This window comes from Oncorhynchus kisutch, linkage group LG4 (genome assembly GCF_002021735.2).
Source record: "Oncorhynchus kisutch isolate 150728-3 linkage group LG4, Okis_V2, whole genome shotgun sequence".
NCBI classification, from domain to species: Eukaryota; Metazoa; Chordata; class Actinopteri; order Salmoniformes; family Salmonidae; genus Oncorhynchus; species Oncorhynchus kisutch.
In genome coordinates this window covers 19,243,113-19,266,341 of record NC_034177.2, presented here as the reverse complement: position 1 = coordinate 19,266,341, position 23,229 = coordinate 19,243,113, and the positions used below count along the sequence as shown (strand labels likewise).

General features: G+C 43.3%; 1 protein-coding gene across 1 annotated transcript in view; it reads left to right on the top strand.

Annotated features, from left to right (window-relative positions):
* The first annotated feature begins 3,334 nt into the window (after positions 1–3,334).
* LOC116373966 (neurturin-like) overlaps positions 3,335–23,229 on the top strand; it is a 36,493-nt gene continuing 16,598 nt past the window's right edge. Inside the window, exon 1 of the mRNA XM_031822593.1 lies at positions 3,335–4,443. The gene's annotated coding sequence lies outside the window, so the exon portion shown is untranslated. The remainder of the gene's footprint in view (positions 4,444–23,229) is intronic.

Sequence of the window (23,229 nt, the reverse complement as noted above, 5' to 3'; positions counted from 1 at the left end):
GTGAACCGTCGCTATATAACTGTAAACCATCGGTATATAACAAAGGTATGAGATAAACTTTTGTTATTGACCAAATACTTATTTTCCACCATAATTTGCAAATAAATTCCAAAAAAAATCCTACAATGTGATTTTCTGGATTTTTTTTCTCATTTTGTCTGTCATAGTTGAAGTGTACCTATGATGAAAATTACAGGCCTCTCTCATCTTTTTAAGTGGGAGAACTTGCACAATTGGTGGCTGACTAAGTACTTTTTTGCCCCACTGTATGTGGTAGTGGTGGAGTAGGGGCCTGATGGCACACAGTGTGTTGTGAAGTCTGTGAATGTATTGTAATGTTTAAAAATGGTATAAACTGCCTTAATTTTGCTAGACCCCAGGAAGAGTAGCTACTGCCAAAGCAGCAAAGCAAATGGGGATCTATGACAAATACAAATACAAGTACAAATGCATCCGACGAGCATCGGAGCTGGCATAATACGATTCGATCTTAGTCCTGTTTTGGCGCTTTGCCTGTTCGTCGGAAGGCATAGCGGGATTCCTAATAAGCTTCCGGGTTAGAGTCCCACTCCTTGAAAGCGGCAACTCTAGCCTTTAGCTCAGTGCAGATGTTGCCTGTAATCCATGGCTTCTGGTTGGGGCATGTATTTACGGTCACTGTGGGGACAACGTCGTCGATGCACTTATTGATAAAGCCAGTGACTGATGTGGTGGACTCCTCAATGCCGTCGGAAGAATCCTGGAACATGTTCCAGTCTGTGATAGCAAAACAGTCCTGTAGTTTAGCATCTGCTTCATCTGACCACTTTTTTACAGACCGAGTCACTTGTGCTTCCTGCTTTCATTTTTTTCTTGTAAGAGGGAATCAGGATGATAGAATTATGGTCAGATTTGCCAAATAGAGGGCGAGGGAGAGCTTTGTACGCATCTCTGTGTGTGGAGTAAAGGTGGTCTAGAGTTTTTTCCCCCTCTGGTTGAACATTTAACTTGCTGATAGAAATTTGGTCAAATAGATTTAAGTTTCCCTGCATTAAAGTCCCCGGCCACTAGGAGTGCCGCCTCTGGATAAGCATTTTCCTGTTTGCTTATGACGTAATACAGCGCATTGAGTGCGGTCTTAGTGCCAGCATCAGTCTGTGGTGGTATGTAGACTGCTAAGAAAAATTGAGATGAAAACTCTCTAGGTAGATAGTGTGGTTTACAGCTTATCATGAGATACTCTACATCAGGCGAGCAAAACCTAGAGACTTCCTTAGATATTGTGCACCAGCTGTTGTTTACAAATATACATAGTATTATTAAGTATTATTATATTATTGATCGATTGACTATGACTTTTCAAATCCCACAGTAGTGCTATCTGCAGAGTTAGCTCCAGGGAAATGCTGCACTCCTCCAACAATGTTTGGACCAGCCACCAAAAACAAGCTACAGTACATGTGGAAAGTACCAAAACAAATGATTGAATGAGTCGTTCTCTTTGAAGAAATAGCTTTTCAATTGTATACTTGAATATTTTTGTCATCAATCATTTGGTATAAGGAAAAGCTTGGAATAATCATCGTTGTTAGTTTTCAATGCTAGATGGGCTGTTTTTGACATTTGCTCTTACAACACGTTTACTTCCACATCCTTCCCAGCCAGGTGTCCATCATGCGCATACTTAGTATGTGAACACAATTGAAATCTAACTTTATGTGAGCCAAAGTGTCTTTAATACTGAAAGGTGCTTCTCAGAATAGTCTTACAGAGAAAGCATTTTTAGATACATTGTACATATAACAATATACAACATTGCCATTGCTGTTCATTGAAATGAGACCTATTCAGAATATTTTGATACCTCAATGCCTTTTCAGTGGACAATATGACCTACCCTAGAATCCATACAGTTGCCCCAGGTATGCACTGATTATATAAAAGCAGTTGTCATGAAGCAGCTATATGGGTGTACACACCGGACAGGAAACCACATGAATAGCACTCCTTCTCTCACATTCACTTTTCAGTTCCTGCCCTCACTGAAAACATTATTTACCAAGAGGACAGTTGTTTTAGCAAACAAAGTGATCACTACTGCTGTCCATTCTTTTAGACCACACCCACCACCCTTCCTAAACATATCGTTGTATCTATTGGAAACCAAAAAGGAAAACAGTGCTTTGATTTTTCCCTTTAAGCGCTGTAATCCCAAACAAGTAGAAGTATTGTGAAAGTCATTGAACTCGTGCCAAAAGCTGCACCTAGAAATTTACCAAATGTCTCCCATTGGAGGGAAGCTTTCGACAAAATCCTATCATTGATTGTTTTCAAATCCACATGTCCATAAACTAAGAAAATTTCTCTCCGCGGCAGGAATGTGTTTATGTAAATACTGCTGAAGGTCAAATATGATGTTTGTCAACATGGTCTTAACTGGGTATTGATGTGTTAATGTGTGATTAAACTAGAGTTATGGGTCGTTAGGGGTTGGGCTTAAAATGGCCATTAAATGTATATAAATGCATAGAGTATCACTGAAACAACACTCCTATCCTATAGGTGGGGCCTGCATACGTAGGCTTATTGGCTCTTTGTTTTGTACTGGACTTTTTGGGCTGGTCAAAAGCAGGTAGAAGGTAAACGGGGGTAAGGTAATCAGATCCCTAAACATCTGTAGGTATTTGTCAGATCTTGCTATGTGTATGTATGTGTTTATGTATGTTAACTACCCCACCCTGGAAGCATTAGAAATGTGCCTCCCAAAACCAACTCCTCTTGCTCTGTTCTTGTCAGGATATTTACGTTCAGCATAATGGACTTCTTGCCCACCTGATGTTGAGTAACAGATTGGACCTTTGGTAACTAGGCTGAAAAACGTAGGCAAATTGTATAACCTATAGATGAAAAGTTTGATGGATCATTTTTTAAATTAATAAATCATCAGACCAGCCCTCAGCACACAGGATATAAAGGATTTTATTATGTCACTTACTCTTTTGGCTCTGCTAATGTAAATGTACCTACATAATGCATCTTTATCCTTTGTGCAGAGGTCAGTGCAGACTGTGACACGAGCATAAGCACACGCACATGAATCAACTGCAGTCCCGAGATATTCTAAGCCAGCCTCCTTTGATTAGACTTGAGTCTGCCAATGGTGTGTGTGAATGTGTCTGAGTGCGTGTGCGTGCATGCGTGTGTGTATTTGAATGTATTTATGTCTTAAAGGGGAGGGGAGGAAACGAGGAGGCGGAGAAAGGGGGCGAAAGAGTGATGAAGCTATTCAATCCCTCACCCCCTTCTTCCACTTAGCTCCCCCCTCTGTCCATCCTGCGCTCCCATCCCTCCGTACCTTAGCAGTGTAAAACTGGGCTCTCTGACACAAGCAGGCTTACGAAAAGCAGAATAGTCTACTACACTACACTGTACACCAACAGAAGAGGTTACTTTGAATTTGCAGAAGGAACATTATTTCAGTGTCTGCCTGTTTCTCTTTCTCTGTGGATGACAGGTAGCAGCTGCCGTGCTTACAATCAGCGGCGCGCCTACTTAGTCGGGACACTCAGTATCTCTGAAACTTCCATCGCTGCAGCACCGGGATTCGCAAATTATTGTGTAATTTAGATTAAGGCTGGAGTCACTCTCTCTCTCTTACTCTGTGAGGACAGAGCTGTAATTAACTCGCATTGAAGGAATCTGTGGGGTGAATAGCTCCGTCTTGGAACGTCTCATCTTGTTCAGAGAGTGTTGTGTTCTAAACGCAGGGAAATGGACAGACTGATCAAACTCATCTGGATCTTGGAGTTTAAAAAGTACTCTCATGAGATTTTAAAATATTTCAGTACTGCGTAAATAACATTCCATTTACTCAACACACTGCAGGAGATTTCTAGACAATTTATGTTGATTTACAAATTGTTAAACTGTGGGCTGATTGTTTATTGCCATAAGAGTTGCTGGATTTCTAGGGCAGATTCTCTCTCTGAAAGTCTGGCAGGTCTCCTTCACCCTACCTGGCAGTCTGGCTGTGTGTGAAGGAGGTAGAATCATCTGGAGGAAACAACTCTACACTACTAACAGACGTTGTGTTTCATACCCTTACTAAAAAAGCTCTGTATCTGCCCTAACACCTAGGCTTTGATAAGTCACTCTGAACACCTGAAGTTAAGACTATGGGGACTCTGGGCATCTTCCTCCACCAGCGGAACCTCTGGACGTGTGACAATGGTCTTCAGCAGATGCACAAATGCAGCAGCCTGGTAGTCCTGAAGGCTAACACCTCTACTTTCTGACTGCTTCATTACTGGACTGAAGGGAGAGCTGATACACCTCTCTCCTCTACTCTGCCTCGCCTGAGCGGAAGACGGAGGAGTATTGGCCATATTGATCCCATGCAGTTCTCACCTGGAAGTCAAGCGAAAAGTTAGACACACAGACGAGTCTGGATAAGCCGGGCAAACGGTAAGGACACGTGGTATCCTCTTTTGTCAGTGTAAACTGGGGGCTTATGTGGGAGGATGGTAATCACTGTTAGTGTCTTAAATGAAACATGAGCGGACCAACGGCACAATGTAAGGTGCTAAGTGTCTATGTCAAAATCACTGTCCCAGAGGCTATTGCGCTACAGTTAAATTTGGTTTGGTAGTGTCATGCTTAGCAGACCTGTGTAAGTCTGACTATATCATATACTATAATAGGGTGAATCCCCAAACAACACTGACTGTATTCTCTTTCCCAGAGAACAATTTGAAAGGGAAACACTTATAAACACTAAATTAAACCCCAGAAAGATTTAACTTTTTACTGGGTCAAGGTCACACAGTGATTATTGGTAATCTTATACAAATCTACTTTGAAACAAAAATATACACCTCACACACATCTATGGGCTTAAAAAAATATGAAACCTGTACCATATCAGATATAGAGTTTAAATGTATTACATCCTAATATTACACTTTATATACATCTCAGAAGACAGAAATATAACAAAACTGTTTGACATAGAAAAACTGTATTTATTTTTTTACTTTCCTCCCATGACGCCAAAGAGGTTGCTTTTGGTCATTGACTACAGGAAAGGGCTATGCCAACATTGTAAAATTCAACATGCAAGGAACTGAAATCGCACTTGAATTAGTAGCTCCCTATGGAGAGAGTCTGAGGCATGGGAAGCTAAACCAGTTGTCTCTGAGCTGTTCAACTGCCATAACCTGTGTAACAATCCGGCTTATAGCGCAGGCTGCTAACTATCTGGGAAACCAGTGATTTACCTTAACTACACTCTCCGGCGTTAGAAAGGGTCACAGCCGTCTACTCTGTGTGGACAACATGGTCGAACCAATGACGATGGCTCTATGGTTGACACATGACTCTAAAGCTGAATGTGTTATGACACATTTCGATTTTCATGTGACGTAACAGGGAGGCATGTTTTTAGTTCATGTCTAGGTAGAACCACTTAAATCTGGTCATTGGAATTACCCAATAATAAGTAAATGGGAAACCGCTAGTGCCCCCCCATTGTCTGGAACACATATTGCAATACTATGTTGAGAGAAGAGGAAGAGTTTAGGATGTGTGCTAACATATCTGAAATCCACCCATGCCAAACCGACAGGGAATATTCAAGCTCATGCTTACCAGATTACACAAAAGTCATTGGCAACATTATATTCTACGTACGTTTGTCGGCAGTCAACTTTACTTAAAGTTTGGTAGCATCTTGGGTCATTCATGTTTAAGACCCGTGGTTCTTATAGATTTATTGATTTGTTTGTTGGAGATGGAGCAGATTTAAGCTTGTTCACTTGTGTCTCTTTAAATGTATCTTCCAGCTGTGATAATTTACAGAGAAAAGAAACGTTTTTCCATCTTTTCCACTTCTGTAGCGAATGTGGAAGCTCATGTAATAGGCGATCACTGTTTTTACGCACACGAAAACAAGGGACATCTTACTACATCTTCCCCTCTCCGATGAACAAGAATTCAACATGCATAATCACTGAAGCATAACTGAAATGCAGTTTTGAAACAAGTATTATTTTCTTTAACATGCTACTTCCCATTCTGAAACACCATGAAAGCATGAAATTACACAGTCTGAACTATGCATTAACTTAGGTAAAATCTTTATTTTTGCTGGGTATGGTCCCCTCAACAGTATGTATTCTATTCACATAACATAGTCTTTCAGCCACTCTGGTGGCTTCACATCACTTTTTGGGCGAGCTTGTTAACCTGAGCCGGTGAGACAGGCAATGGGGAGTGTAGCCTTCTGTCCATGATGCAGTGGTGTGACTCTGTAAGCAAACAGAGCCCTATACAGATCCTTGTTATTTTTCAGCAGTCCCTTGACTGTTTTCACAGCCCTCTCTGCCTTGACACTTCTCTGTGTATGGTAGGGGCTACTGGTCACATGTGTGAAGTCATATTATACAGAAAAAGCAACCAGGACCTCAGCTACCCCTTGCCTGGAAAAAAAATGACTTTAATCCATTGATAACACCAGCTGATGTGGTTATGGGTGTCTTTGCTATTTCAATGTATCTTGAATAGTAATCTAATCCAAGAGAACATATCTGCCCCTACCTTTTGCCATGGCCGTTTTGGCAGCTCAGTTGCCATCATTGGTTCAGGATGATAAAGGTTGACATTTTGCACACACCTCACACTGGGCCACCAGCTTGGCAATCTGAGTACTTAGACCAAGCCACCACACCAACTGTAGAGCCCTCAGTCTACAATTGGATATCCTCATGTATCCTCATAAACTCAGTTTAGCATTTCTGGTTGTAGAGTCTCTGGTATAACTATCCATTGACTGTTCATGAGTAGGTCTCCATTACGGTGGAAGTCACTTTGGTGCACCCAATAGGGCTTCAGAAGCTGAGGCAGAGCCTACTGCCTAGGCCTTAGGCCATTCTTTTTTGAACTCCTGTACTCTCTGTCGGCAGATGGTCTCGCTGTTGCTCCTCTGCAATCTGCTGCAGTTTGTTCTGAGACACAGGTATGCTGTCTCTTACTCCATTAACAGACACCTGTACCTCACCCTCTAGACATGGCTTCTCCTCTGTTAATGGATGTTTAATTGGGGCCCTGGAGAGTGCATCTGCTGTGTTCAGTGCCTTGCCTGGCACATATACCATCTTGTAGGTGAACCTCAGCAATCTGAGGCGGAAGCGCAGAACTCTGGGAGGCAAGTCGTCCAGTGCTTTTGTCCCTAACAGAGCCAACAGTGGTTTGTGGTCAGTCTCTGCTGTAAGTTGAAGGCCAATTAACTATTGCCTGAGCATTTCACATGCCCATGTGATAGCCAACGCCTTCTTCTCCACTTGTGCATGCCTTTGCTCTGTGTCAGATAAGCTTTGTGAGATGTATGTTATTGGACACCACTCCATGTTGTCCTGCATCTGTGTGAGGACCGCCCCTAGCCCAAAGGATGGTGCCTCTGCTGACACATTTGTCTTAGCATGGGGGCGTTACTGGGCCAGCACTCTCTGTGAGGCCAGGTGTCCTCTGATTTTGTCAAATGCTGCCTGTTGCATGTCATTCTCTTTTGAGTCATTCTGAGTCATTCTCTTTGGCTAGTCAGTCTCTCAGGGGTTTGGTTGTGTCTGAAAGTTACTCACATATGTGGCCATGCCTAAGAAGGTCCTGACTCCAGCCACGTTCTGGGGGATGGGCATGTCTGTGAGAGTGCTGATCTTCTCCGGGTCCGGCTCTTTTCCAGCTGCACTGATTTTGTGTTCCAAGAACAAGACGTTTGACTGTGCAAAGGGGCATTTTTCATTGAGTGTCAGGCCAGTCTTTCATCATGTTCTGCTCTGTCCCGTCTGCACATGAGCACGCCGTCCACGTGGACTATGATGCCCCTCAGCCCATCCAACAGCTGGGACATGCGTCTTTGGAAATGCTCAGGACCGGGAGCGATTCCAAATGGCAAAATGTTGAAACCGTACCGGCCAAACGGTGGGAGCGCCCTACTCTCTGGTGACAGGAGTATCTGCCAGAAGCCTGAGCGGGCATCCAGCTTTGTGAAGACCTGTGAACCATCCAACTAAGCCAGTGAGTTCTCCACTGATTGTAAGATATGTCTCTCTCTGCAGTGCCTCATTCAAGTTAGTAATGTCCCCATTGGCTTATGGGACCACCACCATCCCTGCACACCAATCAGTGGGACTCTCTATTTTAGACGCATACCCAATTTCTTCCATCCTTCCAAAGGGATAGGCACACAGCATGGGGTGATAAGGGCATAGGGGACTGCATCCTCCTTCAGGTGGATTTTGTAGTCACCTTCTAGCCTTCCTAGGCCAGAAATCACTTTTGAAAACCTCCCCTGGGTCGTCCAGTTCACTCACTCTCTCAATGAGTTGCAATGCTTCAATTGCTGGCAGCCCCGGCAGCGGTCTGGCCAGAGAGTCAATGACGAATACAGGCTGGATGGCGCTTCTCTTTACTCTCCAGTTTACACACAATCTCCCCTACCACTGGTAATATCTTATTACTGGGCCTGTACAGTTTTTTGTGTGTAGCAAGCCATCTCTACTGTAGCTATACAGCCTAGTGGGGATTGATGTCACTGCTACACCTGTGTCTGGTTGAAATGACTACAGTTTAATGTCGGAGTGCCAGCCAGCATCCCCCCCCCCCCCCCCCCCCCTACTTCCCCCAGAATTAGCTGACCTACTGTAACTGCTCTGACAGCTGGTGCTTAAAGCGAGTGAGGGAGACATCAGTCTCCATCTTCAGAAATTTTTTCAGTTCGTTCCAGTCATTGGCAGCAGAGAACTGGAAGGAAAGACGACCAAAGGAGGAATTGGCTTTGGGGGTGACCATATACCTGTTGGAGCGCGTGCAACGAGTGGGTGCTGCCATGGTGACCAGTGAGCTGAGATAAGGCGGGGCTTTACCTAGCAGAGAGTTGTAGATAACCTGTAGCCAGTGAGTTTGGTGACGAGTATGAAGCGAGGGCCAACCAATGAGATCGTACAGGTCGCAATGGTGGGTAGTGTATGGGGCTTTGGTGACAAAACGGATGGCACTGTGATAGACTGCATCCAGTTTGTTGAGTAGAGTGTTGGAGGCTATTTTATAGATGACATCACCGAAGTCGAGGATCGGTAGGATGGTCAGTTTTTCAAGGGTATGTTTGGCAGCATGAGTGAAGGATGCTTTGTTGCGATTTAGGAAGCCAATTCTAGATTTCATTTTGGATTGGAGATGCTTAATGTAAGTCTGGAAGGAGAGTTTAGTCTAACCAGACACCCATGTATTTGTAATTGTCCACTTATTCTAAGTCAGAGCCGTCCAGAGTAGTGATGCTGGACGGCGAGCAGGTGCGGGCAGGGATCGGTTGAATAGCATGTATTTAGTTTCCCCTGCATTTAAGAGCAGTTGGAGGCCACGGAAGGAGAGTTGTATGGAGAGTAGAATAGATAGTGAAGGATACAGTATATACATATGAGATGAGTAATGCGTGATATGTAAACATAATTAAAGTGACTAGTGTTCCATCTATTAAAGTGGCCAATGAAATCAAGTCTGTAGGTAGGCAGCCGCCTCTCTCTGCTAGTGGTGGCTGTTTAATAATCTGATGGCCTCAATGTTTTTCAAACTCTCTGTCCCAGCTTTGATGTACCTATACTGACCTCGCCTTCTGGATGGTAGCGGGGTGAACAGGCAGTGGCTCGGGCGGTTATTGTCCTTGATGATCCTTTTTGCCTTCCTGTGACATCGGGTGGTGTAGGTGTCCTGGAGGGCAGGTAGTTTGCCCCTGGTGATGTGTTGTGCAGACCACACCACCCTCTGGAGAGCTTTGCGGTTGTGGGCGGTACAGTTGCCGTACCAGGCGGTGATACAGTCCGACAGGATGCGCTCAATTGTGCACCTGTAAAAGTTAGTGAGGGTTTCCAGTGACAAGCCACATTTTTTCAGCCTCCTGAGGTTGAAGAGGCGCTGTTGTGCCTTCTTCACCACACTATCTGTGTGCATGGACCATTTTAGTTTGTCGGTGATATGTACACCGAGGAACTTTCCACCTTCTCCATTGCTGTCCCGTCAATGTAAATAGGGGTGAACAGGTAGTCCACGATCATCTCTTTTGTTTTGCTGACATTGAGTGAGAGGTTATTTTCCTGACTCCAGACTTCGTTTCAGTGTTGAGGATCAGCGGAGTGGAGACGTTGTTTCCTACCTTCACCACCTGGGAGCGGACCGTCAAGAAGTCCAGGACCCGGTTGTACAGGGCGGGGTCGAGACCCAGGGTCTCGAGCATAATGATGAGTTTGGAGGGTACTATGGTGTTGAATGCCGAGCTGTAGTCAATGAACAGCATTCTTACATGGGTATTTCTGTTGTCCAGATGGGATAGGGCAGTGTGCAGTTTGATGGCTATTGCATTGTCTGTGGACCTATTGGGGCAGTAAGAAAATTGGAGTAGGTCTAGGAGTTTGTCTAGAAGTGAGTGCTACAGGGCAATAGTCATTTAGTTCAGTTACCTTAGCTTTCTTGGGAACAGGAACAATGGTTGCCATCTTGAAGCATGTTGGGACGGCAGACTGGGATAGGGTTTGATTGAATATGTCCTTAAACACACCAGCCAGCTGGTTTGCACATGCTCTGAGGCTAGGGATGCCGTCTGGGCCGGCAGCCTTGCGAGGGTTAACACATTTAAATGTTTTACTCATGTCGGCCACAGGGAAGAAGAGCCCATCAGTCTTTAGTAGCGGGCCGTGTCGGTGGAACTATATTGTCTTCAAAGCGCTCAAAGGAGCTATTTAAATTGTCTGGGAGCAAGACGTCGATATCTGCGACGGGGCTGGTTTTCTTTTTGTAATCCGTGATTGTCTGTAGACCCTGCCACATATGTCTCATGTTTCAGCCATTGAATTGAGACTCCACTTTGTCTCTATACTGACGCTTTGCTTGTTTGATTGCTTTACGGAGGGAATAACCACACTTTTTGTTTTCGGCCATGTTTCCAGTCGCCTTGCCATGATTAAATGCGGTGGTACGTGATTTCAGTTTTGTGCGAATGTTGCCATTAATCCACGGTTTCTGGTTAGTGAAGGTTTTATTAGTCACAGTGGGTACAACATCTCCTATACACTTCCTTATAAACTCGCTCACCGAGTCAGCGCATATGTCAATGTTGTTGTCTGAGGCTACCCGGAACTTATCCCAGTCCACGTGATTGAAGCAATCTTGAAGCGTGAAATCCGATTGGTCAGACCGGGGTTAGATAGACCGGGCGCTTCCTGTTTTAGTTTCTGCCTATAGGAGAAAATCCCATTGGCTGTACAGACTCCGACAGCATGTCCCCAGCTAGCCATGTCTCTGTGAAACAGAATATGTTACAATCCCGGATCTCTCTTTGGAAAGCTACTCTTTCCCTAATTTCATTGACTTTGTTAACTAGGGACTGGACATCAGCAAGTAATATACTCAGAAGCGGTGGGTGGTGTGCGCGCATCCGAAGCCTCACTAGAAGACCGCTCCAGCACCCTCTCCTCCGACAGTGTTGTTTTGGGTTGACCTCTGGAATCAGTTCAAATGCCTTCGGAGGTGCAGACAAAGGATCCACTTTGGGAAAGTCATATTCCTGGTCGTAGTACTGGTTGTGCTGTTAAGTTGTGCTGGTAAGTTGACGTCTCTCTGATATACAATCCGATCTCGGATCAGTTCTTCCCTGAGTGCGCCAAACTGACTATGTTCTGCTAGCTTCTGAACAGCTGTGATAAATCTGCCAGCGGTTTCACCCTGCTTCTGCACACATTAAACCTACCTCTCTTAAACATAATGTTGTGTCTCCCTACGAAATGCGTTTCATAAGTCTTTACTTGCACTGTAGTTAAGTTTCTCTTCCTCAGTCAACAATGAAACATTTAATATATCCCCAGCTTCATCACCTATAGAGTAAATCAGTGTATTAACTTGAAATGCCAGATTTGCCATGTTTAAGTCTGAAACTTCTCAAAGCGCCTGATCCATTTTGGCCAGTTTTGAATGAACATACAATCAAAATTCTCGTGGGGCTAATGCGAAATCCGTCAGCACTAGCCACTGGCCTGTTCATGTTCGTGAGAGTGTCCATTGAACTTGGAGTTGACAACACTGAAATCCCGACAGTTTCTTCCTCTTGTAAGATGTTGCTAGCAGTAACCTAATCCTCACTCGTTAGCTAAGACCAATGATGATCTGCGCTGTTTATCTCCAAAAATGTGCCCTCCTTGCTATGAAAGAGTCTGTCGGCATGGATTTATGATTTACATGGTAAGTCCTTCACGTTTTTGTCATTATTAAAACCACTCTGACACCATGTAGTATTATCTAAAATAAGGAGGCACGACAAGGCCCTAGTGTCAGGATGTTTACTAGCCCAGTCTGCGCATGTCATACACAGCGCATTCGGAAAGTATACAGACCCCTTGATTTTTTTCCACATTGTTACATTACAGCATTATTCTAACATGTATTAAATCGTTTTTTCCCTCATCAAATCTACACACTATCAAATTGATTACAAATCAAAAACTAAAATATCACATTTACATACTCAGTACTTTGTTGAAACACCTTTGGCAGCAATTACAGCCTTGAGTCCTCTTGGGTATCATGTTACAAGCATTCTTTTCTGCAGATCCTCTCAAGCTCTGTCAGTTTGGATGGGGAGCGTCGCTGCACAGCTATTTTCAGGTCTATCCAGAGAGGTTCAATTGGGTTCAAGTCCAAGCTCTGGCTGGGCCACTCAATGACATTCAGAGACTGTCCCGAAGCCACTCCTGCATTGGGGTCTGTATGCTTTTCAAATGCACTGTATAGGTACAGATTCCCACAACGGACATCCTAGAACACTTTCCATAGAAGGTTCTACATGGACCCCAAAAGGGTTCTACCTAAAACCTAAAGGGTTCTCCTATGTGGAGAGACAAAGAACCCTTTTGGAACCTTTTTTTCTACGAGTGTAGTGGGTCGTTCAATGTCATTTCAGCAAGCCATGACACCCACCTTCTCCGACTGCTCTGAAATTGTTTCTGTAGTTAGAAACGGGTAAGATTAGCATTCCTGCAACAATATTTTGTTGAAATATAATTTGATTTCTGAGAAATTAAGCTAATTGATTGCACCCAAATTGGAAATTTTTTAAATGATAGGATTCATATAATATTCAATAAATATAGTACATAACATCGGATTTGGACCAACACTTACATGAGTAAGACATGAGGGTTTCAAAGAAATTGTCAAAAGCCACCCACGTATAACCCACACCCCACACAAATCCCAACCCAACAACTAGTATACAATACATTCTCTACCTTTGACAAGTAGTACAGCTCGGAGTATTGTTTCTTCATCCTATGTAATACATTCTCAGTGAATTTGCTATTATTTTCCCTCCTGTTCAGACAATTAGTCATAGAAGTTGTAGGTTTATGTCCCTTCCTACATTCTGATATTACCAGGTCCTGACCACTAGACGGTGATGTTCTTGCTATTAGGTGTTAATAAATGTAATCCCCCCCCCCTCAATGTTAAAGGGATAGTTCAACCAAATTCCAAAATTATATATTGGTTTCCTTACCTTGTAGCAGTCTATGAACAAGGTATGACAGCAACCCATGCTTTGGTTCAGTTTACCTGGCCACTGTTTCAAATTCTAACTTTTTAGCATTGGTCTCACAAATCCAATGCAAGTCAATATTAGCATTCATATCCAAATCATCTCAAGTAAAATAATTGAGTAATTCAATCCATTTTGAGATGGTTTGAACATGAAGAGTGATTCACAGGAAAACTATCTGAGAACATCTATCTCATTCACAACACTGGGCTTTATTAGGTGTTTTGTCTTTTGTAGCCTTTTGGTTGCTCCTCATTGCTATTGTTCTTTATTTTAAAATGTTGTCATTTCTATCTGCAACTTCTGAATGTCATTTTTGGACTCAAACAGTACCATTTTTGTAAATATTACCACATGCACTATAAGCACCTGCAACGTCCTAAAACTGCTAAATGCCATTTTATCTTAACAGGAACTGAACTGATAAAGTGCTATTTATATAACAATTTCCAACAACGGTATGCAGCAGTAACAGAGGTTTCTTCAAGTTGTTATCTAATATACACTAGACCCCCCCCCAGAGGCTCATTTACTTAGCTGGTGTCCATGGACATAACCCCAACCTGTAATCCCCACATGTTTCAAGCTGACTACCATCATTCCTGTTCCCAAAAACTCCAAGACATCCTGCCACAATGACTACCGCCCTGTAGCACTCTGGTCAAGGCACACATCAACTGCATCATCCCAGACACCCGTGGTCCACTCCAATTTGCATATTGCACCAACAGATCCACAGACGACTTCATCTCAGTTGCAGTCCACACTGTCCGCTCCCACCAAGAAAAGAGGAATACCTATGTGAGGATGCTGTTCATCAACTACAGCTCAGCGTTCAACACCATAGTGCCCTCCAAGCACGTCATCAAGCTCGGGACCTTCTGACTGAACACCTCCCTCTGCAACGGGATCCTGGACTTCCTCACGGGCCGACCCCAGGTGGTAAGATTAGGCAACAGCACATCCACCACGCTGACCCTCAAAATGGGTTCTCCTCAGGGGTGTGTGCTTAGTCCCCTCTTGTACTCCTTATTCACCCACGACTGTGTGGCCACGCACAACTCCATAATTAACTTTCCTGATGACATGACGGTGTTAGGCTTGATCACCAACGGTGGTGAGAAAGCCTATAGGGAGGATGTCAAAGACCTGTCAGTGTGATGCCAGGACAACAACCTCTCCCTTAACGTCAGCAAGACCAAGGAGCTGATTGTGGTCTACAGGGAACAGGGGTGGGTGCACACCCCATCCACATCGACGGGCCACAGTGGAGAGGGTTCGAGAGCGTCGGTGTCCACATCATTGAGGACTTATCATGTTCCTCTCACACCAGCACAGCCATGAAGTAGGCATGGCAGTGCCTTTTCTCCCTCAGGAAGCTGAAACAATTTGGCATGGCCCCTCAGATCCTTAGGAACTTTTACAGCTGCACCATCGAGCGCATCCTGACTTGTATGACCGTCTGGTATGGCAACTGTATGGGTGTGCCGTGAGAGTTATTTCAGATTCTCTTCAAAAGAGGTAGGGTTTCAGACGTTTTCGAAAGAAGACTCTGGGACTCCGCTGTCCTGACTTTAAAACTTCTTGGTGACGGGGCAGTATTTTCACGTCCGGATGAAATGCGCCCGGATTGATCACCTACCAACCAGTAAGAATTCCGGCTCTCACAGACCTGTTAGTTTTTCTTTAATAAGCCCTCCTGTTCTCCACTCATTACCTGTATTAACTGCACCTGTTTGAACTCGTTACCTGTATAAAAGACACACACTCAATCAAACAGACTCCAACCTCTCCACATTGGCCAAGACCAGGGAGCTGTGTAAGGACATCAGGGATAAAATTGTAAACCTGCACAAGGCTGGGATGGGCTACAGGCCAGTAGGCAAGCAGCTTGGTGAGAATGCAACAACTGTTGGCAAAATTATTAGAAAATGGAAGAAGTTCAAGATGACGGTCAATCACCCTCGGTCTGGGGCTCCATGCAAGATCTCACCTCGTGGGGCATCAATGATCATGAGGAAGGTGAGGGATCAGCCCAGAACTACACGGCAGGACCTGGTCAATGACCTGAAGAGAGCTGGGACCACAGTCTCAAAGAAAACCATTAGTAACACACTACGCCGTCATGGATTAAAATCCTGCAGCGCACGCAAGGTCCGCCTGCTCAAGCCAGCGCATGTCCAGGCCCGTCTGAAGTTTGCCAATGACCATCTGGATGATCCAGAGGAGGAATGGCAGATGTTCATGTGGTCTGATGAGACAAAAATAGAGCTTTTTGGTCTAAACTCCACTCGCCATGTTTGGAGGAAGAAGGATGAGTACAACCCCAAGAACACCATCCCAACCGTGAAGCATGGAGGTGGAAACATCATTCTTTGGGGATGCTTTTCTGCAAAGGGGACAGGACGACTGCACAGTATGTATGTATCGCGAGATATTGGCCAACAACCTCCTTCCCTCAGTAAGAGCATTGAAGATGGGTCGTGGCTGGGTCTTCCAGCATGACAACGACCCGAAACACACAGCCAGGGCAACTAAGGAGTGGCTCCGTAAGAAGCATCTCAAGGTCCTGGAGTGGCCTAGCCAGTCTCCAGACCTGAACCCAATGGAAAATCTTTGGAGGGAGCTGAAAGTCCGTATTTCCCAGCGACAGCCGCGAAACCTGAAGGATCTGGAGAAGGTCTGTATGGAGGAGTGGGCCAAAATACCTGCTGCAGTGTGTGCAAACCTGGTCAAGAACTACAGGAAACGTATGATCTCCGTAATTGCAAACAAAGGTTTCTGTACCAAATATTAAGTTCTGCTTTTCTGATGTATCAAATACTTATGTCATACAATAAAATGCAAATTAATTGCTTAAAAATCATACAATGTGATTTTCTGGATTTTTGTTTTAGTTTCTGTCTCTCACAGTTGAAGTGTACCTATGATAAAAAATTACAGACCTCTATATGCTTTGTAAGTAGGAAACCTGCAAAATCAGCAGTGTTATCAAATACTTCTCCCCACTGTGTACCTCAATACTCCAGTATCCCTGCACATTGTAAATTTGGTTCTGGCACTGACCCTGTATCTAGCTTCCTCTCTTATTTCTTATTAGTCGTGTTTTTTATTGAATTCTTATTTTGTAATTAGTTATACTTTTTGATATTGAATACTGCACTGCTGAGTAGGGCTTGCAGCTTAAGCATTTCACTGTACATTTGCATGTGAAAAATAGACTTGAACATGAGTCACCCTACAAGACAGAGTTGACTTCTGGGAGGAATATCATCCTTGGGAGCCTACTGGTATTTCCCCTGACCTGCACCACATATAATGGGAGCTGTGGTCAATGCCCTCCATCTAGTCCTCTTTCAAAATGCCTCAAATCTCTAATATTGACAAAGTACCTTTACCCCTCTCTCTGGCTGAGACATCATGTGGTGAATGAATTGCATTAATAGTAGGCTACATAATGGAAACCAGTTATCCTTACCTATATCAAAGCTATGATGTGGTTAACAGATTACCCCCCACTTCCATCCCCACACCTCCAGGTGGTGATTCCCTCCAGCCACGCTGGGTAAATTGCAGCCCACGTGATGGAAATAAACTGTGAGGCATTAGCAGTTGTAATCCAGGCCTGATCTTGGGAGCCATGCTCTGCTCTATATGCTGCTCCCCTGTTGCCCTGCTATTAGGCCTTGAAGACAACTGACCGTACAATAACATGAACTATTAAGAATTCAGCCCAAGCCTTCTCTTCTCGGGAAGAGAAAATGTAGGTACCGAATCACTTTTCCTGCTGTGATGTTCTCGGTGTAGTGTGTCGAGTTTGAGTCTTTTTGGCTTGAGTTTCGCTGAGTTACAGAGGTGACCTTGCTCACCTTTGATCTAAATGATCGTGCTTCTGTAGAGGCGTGCAGCCATTCACATTACTGTAGCAATTGAACCTTGTGTGTCAAGTGATTGACTGCATCTGGGGTCCCCTTATGCATGCTTCTCCACCTCCTCCTAACATTTAACCCTGAACGGACCAAAGCTTGTGGACATCACTGTACATGTACATTTGATTATCTTGTTGCACTTGGAATCTTCCTACTCTTTAGAGGTTTTCTTATGATATTGCAATTGATCCATGGAATAGACCCTAGTAGCCAGCCCAAACATTGTGCACCATTCACAGTGATACACCTCAACATAATCAATCCCAATTTGTAAAGCACTAAACAGCAGATTGTGTGACAAAAGCTCAATGCTTGTGGTTTATCTCTACCAAGAGCAAGGCATGTGCACATCGATGTCCTAGAATTCAAATATGGGGTAATCCTTATTCTGAATAGTTTTTTTGTGAGACCTACTTTTGCTTTCATGTCATTGTATTGCAATACTTTAATTTACTGTATGTCAGGGACTTGCACTGCACATGAGCAGATCATTGTAGAGTTGAGTTGATGATGTAAGGTTGCATGTATGGACAACTCCCATAGTGATTTACTTCCCCTTCATACACTTGTTTATTAGTTACTGAAAGACCCCACTTCATCACGTCTCCATGTATTTTTACTCAAGTGATTACAGCACGTAAATTACACAAACGGACACTATATGAGACAGACAGATGGGCTGAATTAGTCTCTATTGTTGTTGAGGCCTGTGAATGTCTATAGAGGAAGAGTGGCCTTGGAACATTGTGGATCTGTACCAAATGTGAATCACCTACTTGACTATAGGAGTAAGAACAATTTGGTTTATTTTAGTTTGTTTGGAATTATTCTATAAATACTCATAAAGTTGATTGATTTTGTTTCCTTTGGGTTGGGAATAGAAATGTATAAAGCCTGACATTTAAAGTTACAGCTTATTTTCCAAAACTTCCTTTGTGAATTGAATTGTCTCCTTGTGAGGGGACAGGGTGTAGTGTCCTTGGATACGTGGTCTATGAATAATAACCCTAGTTGTTTTCCTGTCTCACTGTAGTCTGCTCATTTGATATACAAAAGGTCGCCATGAGAAAAGAATGCCTTCTCCTTGATATCAGTGGAGTAGTTGATGAAGAACTCAACTTAAAAAATACATTATAGAAGAATGCACTTTAAAAAATGAAATACGAGTGGCTCGACAAGCTGTTTCTCTCTCTCTCTCACACACACACACACACACTTTTTCTTGAGAGGATGGTCAGGGGGCCAGAACATAACTACAAATTTGTAGACTGCAAATTTACCTCAAGAAGACTAAACATATCATATTTGAATAAAACATCATTTCAAACTTTGCTTACATTTGTATAAGATCACAATATCTCTCTATTGTGGGAATACTTTGGAACAGATTTCCAAAATTAAAATCACTTGGAGCTGAGGCTGCACTACTTTTGTGACAAAAAAATGTACCCCGCACTGCAGACGGCTATATCGATCCACTAATACATGCAATTTCTCATTAAGCAGGATTAGGCAACCGCCTATAGTGGCAGACTGAAAAGGGTAGCATTTTCTGAGAAACTGATCAAGACTTACCTCCAACAACATAAAAATTCACATAATTCTGTGCCAAAACAATGACAATTTCTCTCAACCAGTGGCATATGAGATTTTTAGGTGAGTGCTGATGCCGCCCTGTGATAAGCAGTGCCTACTTTATCAAAGGCGGGCACAAAATATTTAGCTTGTCCATTCCCAGTGCATCTCTCCAGGGTACTGTTGGAGAGCTCCATCGCTGCCTCACTCCACCAACTTTCCGTCAAAATAATGATCTAACATAAATCATGTAGCAGATGTATGTGGGCTTTTTTCTGTAGCCTACAGGCTGGAGATAAAATGTATAACAATGTAATGAGACAGACACTTTTTACATCATGCAGGTTTCTCCGATTTTAAATAGCCTCACCTAAATGGTGCCCAATCAAAAATGAATGTGCTGACATCTTAACAGTAACATATCCTTAAAACAGGAGAAGTCAAAGTAAAATGGACAATATGGAATGGATGATGTCTGGACAACTGCTGTTCATAGTTTCACCCCGTGGGTTAAATCTAAACAAATACATGTATTTAACCCTTATTTTACCATGATCAGTGGGTTCAAGTTTGTATCCATACATTTGAGGAGCTGATCATAGCGAAAAAATCAAATACTTGTGCATTTCCCGACATGTAAACACATTGCAAATAGGCTCAGGATAACTCCAAAACTCTGACTCTCTGAGGTCATTTAAGATCCCATGGCACTTATTGTAAGAGTAGAGGTGTTAAGCCAGGACACCGGGGTTAAATTCCCAATCTGGCCCTCCAAACCATCATGGTCACCTAATAATCCCTAGTTTACAATTGGCTCATTCACCCCCTCCTCTCCCCTGTAACTATTCCCCAGGTCGTTGCTGCGAATGAGAACGTGTTCTCAGTCAACTTACCTGGTAAAATAATGGATGAATAAATAAATACACATTTCAATGTCCACGGACATAGATTTTTGGTTATGTCCGGACCAAATCTGAACCAATAACAGGTGTCTATGTTTGGTTCAGATTGATTTATTTTGGGGCCAGGAGTAGTAAAGGCCCAGTGCACTACTTTTGTGAGAAGAACATTTCCTGATCTGCAGACGGCTATATCGGTCCGCTAATACGGGAGTTGTAAAGGCCCAGTGGACTACTTTTGTAAAAAACTTGAATAAATAAATACAAATAATTTGCCCTGCTCTGAAGCACCTCACTCACATTGCTCTCTTAGATATCTAAATTCTTATTAGCCAATGCCCGTCACGTGATCGGGTTCTCAAAGGCATGCAAGCTCCGAAGTAGGCTACTAGTGTAGACAGACAGACACATCTGGGATGCAATGGCGCATGTCTTTCTTATAGAATTGAGGCGCATATTGAAGATGTTAGAACTGACCACATTTTACTTTTCATCAACTATATTACAAAAGTGTACCTATTCTATTGGTCAGTATAAGGGCAAAAGGCAAGACCCAAATGCAGACACAGGAGGCAGATGGTAGAGCTCCAATATTTATTATAAAGGGAGTAGGCAAAGGCAGGTCGGGGACAGGCGAGAGTTCGTCAAACAGTACCAGACGATAGGCAGTCTCACGGTCAGGCCAGGCAGGGGTCAGAAACCAGATCCGAGTTCAAAACACTACAAGAGGATAGGCAGGCTGGTAGTCAGAACAGGTAGTGGTCAGGCAGGCGGGTTCGGAGTCAGGACAGGCAAGGGTCAAAATCAGGAGGACTAGAAACAAACAGAGACTGGGGAAAAAGGAGCAAGAAAAACCGCTGGTTGACTTGGCAAACAAGACGAACTGGCACAGAGAGACAGGAAACACAGGAATATATACACCTGGGATAATAAGCGACACCTGAAGGGGGTTGAGACAATCACAAGGACAGGTGAACCAGATCAGGAGGTGACAGCCAGCTTGTCTTTCTGTGCAATAAATACATTTTCCAAACAGACTCTGGGACAGTTGTGGGAGGATGGATCACAAATTATTACAACCACTCTACACCAAAACATTTTTTTAAAGCAATGAGGCTGATGCAACAGATAAGAACATTTAGCTTAACATGTTGATAAACTATTAGGCTATTTATTCACATTACAAGTGCATCAATGCTATATGCTATAAGCACGAATGTTCCAAAATGCAATTAGCAGGAAAACACTTCTCCAAAGCTCACTGCATGGGTTGTTAATATGACTAGGATGGTGTCTTTGGCTACTAGACAACAAAAGAATGTTGAGAACATGAGAAAATTAGCTTACTGATTTCAATGGCATATGAGGAAGTGTTTATAAAATAATCCCCTTAAAATGCATATGGTCAGAACATGGTAAGACATTACGTTTATGGGTAAATAGTTTCAAAACATTCAATGCCTCTGCTCAGATTGCAAGGTGGGTGATGTTGTCTACCCACACCAGAAGCGATCAGGACATGCAGATTGAAATATCAAAACAAACTCTGAACCAACTATATTCATTTGGGGACAGTTCAAAAAGCATTACACTTTTATGGCAATTTATCTAGCTAGTTGCTGTTGCTAGCTAATTTGTCCTGGGATATAAACATTGGGTTGTTATTTTACCTGAAATGCACATATTTCTCTACTCTGACAATTAATACACAGATTTTTTATTTATTTATTTATTTATTTCACCTTTATTTAACCAGGTAGGCAAGTTGAGAACAAGTTCTCATTTACAATTGCGACCTGGCCAAGATAAAGCAAAGCAGATCGACACATACAACAACACAGAGTTACACATGGAGTAAAACAAACATACAGTCAATAATACAGTATAAACAAGTCTATATACTATGTGAGCAAATGAGGTAAGATAAGGGAGGTAAAGGCAAAAAAAGGCCATGGTGGCAAAGTAAATACAATATAGCAAGTAAAACACTGGAATGGTAGATTTGCAATGGAAGAATGTGCAAATTAGAAATAAAAATAATAGGGTGCAAAGGAGCAAAATAAATAAATTAAAATTAAATACAGTAGGGAAAGAGGTAGTTGTTTGGGCTAAATTATAGGTGGGCTATGTACAGGTGCAGTAATCTGTGAGCTGCTCTGACAGTTGGTGCTTAAAGCTAGTGAGGGAGATAAGTGTTTCCCGTTTCAGAGATTTTTGTAGTTCGTTCCAGTCATTGGCAGCAGAGAACTGGAAGGAGATGCGGCCAAAGAAATAATTGGTTTTGGGGGTGACTAGAGAGATATACCTGCTGGAGCGTGTGCTACAGGTGGGAGATGCTATCGTGACCAGCGAGCTGAGATAAGGGGGGACTTTACCTAGCAGGGTCTTGTAGATGACATGGAGCCAGTGGGTTTGGCAACGAGTATGAAGCGAGGGCCAGCCAACGAGAGCGTACAGGTCGCAATGGTGGGTAGTATATGGGGCTTTGGTGACAAAACGGATTGCACTGTGATAGACTGCATCCAATTTGTTGAGTAGGGTATTGGAGGCTATTTTGTATGACATCGCCGAAGTCGAGGATTGGTACGATGGTAAATTTTACAAGGGTATGTTTGGCAGCATGAGTGAAGGATGCTTTGTTGCGAAGTAGGAAGCCAATTCTAGATTTAACTTTGGATTGGAGATGTTTGATATGGGTCTGGAAGGAGAGTTTACAGTTTAATCAGACACCTAAGTATTTGTAGTTGTCCACGTATTCTAAGTCAGAGCCGTCCAGAGTAGTGATGTTGGACAGGCGGGCAGGTGCAGGTAGCGATCGGTTGAAGAGCATGCATTTAGTTTTACTTGTATTTAAGAGCAATTGGAGGCCACGGAAGGAGAGTTGTATGGCATTGAAGCTTGCCTGGAGGGTTGTTAACAGTGTCCAAAGAAGGGCCAGAAGTATACAGAATGGTGTCATCTGCGTAGAGGTGGATCAGAGACTCACCAGCAGCAAGAGCGACCTCATTGATGTATACAGAGAAGAGAGTCGGTCCAAGAATTGAACCCTGTGGCACCCCCATAGAGACTGCCAGAGGTCCGGACAGCAGACCCTCCGATTTGACACACTGAACTCTATCAGAGAAGTAGTTGGTGAACCAGGCGAGGCAATCATTTGAAAAACCAAGGCTGTCAAGTCTGCCGATGAGGATGTGGTGATTGACAGAGTCGAAAGCCT